Source organism: Notothenia rossii (assembly GCF_949606895.1).
Source record: "Notothenia rossii genome assembly, chromosome: 3".
Lineage (NCBI taxonomy): Eukaryota > Metazoa > Chordata > Actinopteri > Perciformes > Nototheniidae > Notothenia > Notothenia rossii.
In genome coordinates, this window is record NC_136901.1 from 13,151,099 (window position 1) to 13,156,270 (window position 5,172).

The window sequence follows — 5,172 nt, forward strand, 5'->3', positions numbered from 1 at the left end:
TTTGACGGCAGTTGGCAGCTTTTAGGTGCCTTTACCGCCACCTTCTGGAATGGAGTGTGGATCAGCACTGTATGCTGTTCCCCTGAACTCCTTCGCAATATCTCTATTACATTTCAATCTGTTTGGTTTCTGTTCAGTGCTTCCTTTAGTAAATTACTAAATTACTGTAATACACGTTCTTGCTGGTATTTTGTCTGTGTTTTGTCATTGCCACAATATTCACATATACCTGATAGTACCTATATGTGCGCGTTACTACTACACCTGATATTTTTTTTTTTCATAATGAATAATGTGCTATTTAGTCCTTTGAGACCAAATCTCATTTTGGAAATGATGTCCTCCTCTTTCTTACTGCTGTTGACTTCTCTTGTTCTCATCTCTCATGTGTTTTGGCTTATGCAACCATTAGCCAATAACCAACCAAGGTAACACCCGCCCACCTTATCACCTGAATCTCCTCCTAGAGCACCATTGTGTTATTTTTAACCAAATATCTCTCAGGGGGCCGCGGCCAGCTGCAGCTCATTAGCATTTAAAGTCACAGACACAGAATCAGCACTTTTGGAACAGGGCTTCATGGGATGCTACAATGATCTGAAATGACTGAATGAATGGTGTTTCAATCAATCAATTCATGTTTATTTATATAGCCCAATATCACAAATGTTACATTTTGTCTCAGTGGACTTCACAGTTTGTACAGAATATCAGTATGACAATATGACACCCTCTGTCCTTAGACCCTCACATCGTACAAGGAAAAACTTCCAAAAAAGGAAAAACCCCACAGTTTAAAGGGGAACATGGGAGAAACCTCAGGGAGAGCAACAGAGGAGGGATCCCTCTCCCAGGACGGACAGACGTGCAATAGATGTCGTGTGTCAATCGAAAAGATAATACATTTACAACATAGGTAGACCAAATGTTTGGAAATGCATGTGTCTATAATAAGAAGATGAATCCACGAGGATGTCAACAATCCTGTGGGAGCCATCAGGGAAGTAGTATGATGAGAGTCAGGCAGGACCACAGTGACAGGTTCAGCCACGACTCGAGCAGGACTCAGGAATCAGGATCAGCCACGACTCAGGATCCCAGCGTAGATAGACACCAAAAAGACATGTGGGAGAAGCTGGGTTATTGGGAACATGAGAGTACACAGGTACAGACAGAGAGAAGGAAGAAGTAGATGTCCCCCGACAGTCTGAGCATAGCAGCAAAACTAGGGGCTGAATCTAATCAGCCCTAACTATAAGCTTTATCAAAAAGGAAGGTAAGCGCACTCTTAAAAACCGACAGGGTTTCAGCAAAACATTTCAGAGACATGTTCTGTATATATATGAGACCTATATATTGTTGAAAAAGAAGATAATAGAGGACCTTTAAGAGGGCCTATTTTAGCTGTGAGTACAGACGCAGTTAAATCGGTAGCCAACTGTATCTTTAGCAAATCAAATGGAAAAACATACAGTGCCTTGAAGGGACATAATCTGAAAAAGTATTTTGGTTCTACATCAGCATGAAAAAGTATTAAATGACTTCAAATAATGCAACCTTTGCAAATATAAGACTTACTTCAGCAAGCAGTTTATTCTGTTCCCTTGAAACATGCAGTGCAGTGTGCACTCACTAGGAGGCAGACATGCAGCATGTGCCCACAACACACTCTCTCTCTCTCTCTCTCTCTCACACACACACATACATCATCCATCGAGTCAGAGGGAAGGTCACGCTCACTCCAATAAATCACACCTGAAATAGCATCCACTACTGCATTGTGATTATACAATATGTACAGTAACGTAGTAAAGCAAACACTACAAAAGGAAAGAAGACGTCATGGATAAATGTGGAAAGATGTGGCGGAACACATTCATTTAGGATTGTGCGTCATAAAAAACCCACTGATGTGATAAAGGTTTACAAACTACACAGAATAAGCTGACGTAATCTAAATGAAGGGGTTATTAACAATATTTCTGCAACCATCAATTACATACAATTTGATTTCATTGGCCAATTTTAATTTGCTGATAAATGGGACTTGAACGGAAATACTTGTAAGTGGACCTTGAGAGGTCACATACATGAAAATATGCCTCACAAGAGCCAGGACATTATCAGATACAACACTGAACCTCTCTTTGATAACAGCCACATGTTTCTTAGAGAGATGTGTGTACAGGTTGAAAGAATGATGGAACAACATGAAGTTTAGGTGGTAGGGGCTATTTTTGTTGAGGAAAGGACTGAATGAACATGTTAAATGTGTAATGAGCTCATCATCACGCAGCATGCCTGAATGTGGGACAGAAAGCAGCGGACTTGGTGTCCGCACGTGCAGCAGGAGCTGAAAGAATGTCCCTGTCAGCACTTTTCAGAGAACAGCAGTAAGAACAGAGGAGAAGAGAGCAAATGAAAGTGAGGACGAGCTAATCGCTTAATCCCTCTCTCTCCCCAGGAGAGTGGGCTCCACTGGGTGTGAGGGTACTTTTCCGTCAATGGTGACATCTGGAGGACTCAACGCAGTCTGAGACTCTGTGTGTGTGTTTGTGTGTGTGTGTGTGTGTGTGTGTGTGTGTGTGTGTGTGTGTGTGTGTGTGTGTGTGTGTGTGTGTGTGTGTGTGTGTGTGTGTGTGTGTGTGTGTGTGTGTGTGTGTGTGTGTGTGTGTGTTCTGTCCTCTATGTGGAAATGTTTTGTCGCTACTAATAACATTTTTCATGCTGGAAAAATGCCGGTGTGTGCGTGTGTGTGTGTGTGTGTGTGTGTGTGTGTGTGTGTGTGTGTGTGTGTGTGTGTGTGTGTGTGTGTGTGTGTGTGTGTGTGTGTGTGTGTGTGTGTGTGTGTGTGTGTGTGTGTGTATTTCAGGATCTTGAACTCCAGTTCACGTTCTGACTTCTCACACTTCAGGCCCCCCAGCACACCTCTGCTCCGAATAGTGTCTAACTGTGGGTTGTAGCTGTGTATTTACTTCCAGATAAGCAGATAATACATAACATGTGTCCACTGAACCCATTGTCATGACACCCTGCCTGTCAGAAGCTAATTTATGGTATGCAAAGAATGTATGTGAGGCTGAGACGGTCTAAAGTTGAAGGTGAGCCCTGGAAGGACACTGCACTTGCCGCAGTCCTTATTTCCTGGTTTACGGCTCAGGTGATCTACTGGGGGCGGAGCTACTGCAGCTCCTCATGTGGGACAGCCCTGCAGAGTAATGCTGCATCACACCGTAAGAAGCGGTTGTGGGAACATGAGTGATGTCCCTGGTCTCAATCCTCCAGAGGTCAGTGTGACCTCAGCTGCGCGTCAAGCGTACAGAATGATTTTCAGCAGACTCTGCAGGTCTGGTGCTGTGAATGTCGACATGCACACAGAAAGAGGAAGTAGTAAGGAGGGGGCTGGGCGGAGAGGAGGAAAGCGGAAGACAGGAAGAGGGGCAAGGTGACTCCTGCACGGTCACAGGGAATGTTTGCATCACACATTATTGAGATGAACAGCTCACAGGATTAAGTATTCCCTGAACACAAAATGAAACACAAAGGAAGTTGGTTTGTTACATAGCTTAGCTCCTCATGATGTGATCAGTCTTGAGTAAAGAAAGGTTCTTATATTTGTCATGTTACACCAGGGTTGACAAAAAAAACGCTTATTTCAATTACAATAGAATAAAATATGACTGAAAGAAATAATACTTTTACAGATATACCTAGAGAGACTTTGGTTTATAGTGTGAATAAATGGGGGGGGGGGGGCAAGAAGGAAGCATAGCAATGTGCCAGGTATGCTATGTCAGGTATTCGTGGTGGAGATCAGTGGGGTGAACAGACTGTGGCTTTAGTTTGCAACCTATTATACTAGAGTAGGGTGGCTGATGTTCTACAACGTCACAAACTCTTCTGTTGTTGGATTTATATAGTACATCTCATTTATTCAAAGACCGATCAAGCGCATACAGCTTTGACAAGCCTACATACAACACGCAATGCTTACCAGAACTGCAAAATATGGTGTGGATCCATCATACGTTGGAGAAGTTATACACCAATGTATGTCGTAGTCCCAATCATTTGGCCAATTAATCGCCTTTGTACTTTAATACGTCCAGACGTTTGCCATGGTGTTGTATTTTTAACCAGTCGGACACATTGTTGTAGCCAAATGATGTAAAAACATGTAGATGACGCCTGACATGTCACGGCTAATCTAATTCCATGTATTCATACGGGTTGTTTTGACATTAACGATATGAGTAGTTCTTCCACCTCTGTGTAGTGACATGCTGCAGCGTGTTTGTAGTAACAGTTGAGTAGAAAGGTGAAGGGCAGGCTGGGGGGCGGGGGGGCTGTCCTCCTGTTTGTTGACACTATAGTGCAACAGATTTGTGATCCGTAACAATGACTTCTCTGTCGTCACAATCATCACATCTCCTCTGTTGGTTAAACAGATTAAGCCCTGTACGGTACACAGGCTTAGGGAGTAACGGATTACATTGACCAAGATTACTTCATCAGGATACAAAAAAAAGTAACTGTATTCCCTTACAGTTACATTACATAATCAGATTACTGTTACATTTTTTCAAAACAGGGATTACTTGCAGGATTATAATGTATCAATAAAGATTAATTTATTATAGCTAGACTGAATTTCCTTTTTGGTTTTCATTCTTTTTAAAATATCTTTTTGAATGAAGTAGGTGGACAACAGTGTGTATTGTATGGTAACTACTAGGAGTGTGAGGCAGCAGGATAGTTTGACTGTTTTTCTGATTTACAGCCTAATATTCCCTAATGAATCCGCCCTCTGAGGGTCTGTTAATGGTTGTGTGTTTTGTATGACTGTAAGGTGTGTTGTGTCACTTTCACCTTGGGCTTCTTCAAGGACATCATGGCTTCAGTTTTAATCACAGTGCTTCCTTTGTGTCTCATTTCAGCCAAACAGTCAGTTTTACCTTTCAACAGGTGTTCATATGAGGTCACCGCCGGACTCAGACTCCACTCTGCTTTACAGTACATGACACAGAGAGGAAAAACTAATAGGAAGGTCATGAAGTCAAGGTTAAAAGTCGATAACCTATGGTCCAGCCAACCAATAGGGCTTTCCAAAACACTTTCAATAATCTGCATAGTCTCTAAATAAAATCTTGCAATATTGGATGTATCACTGAG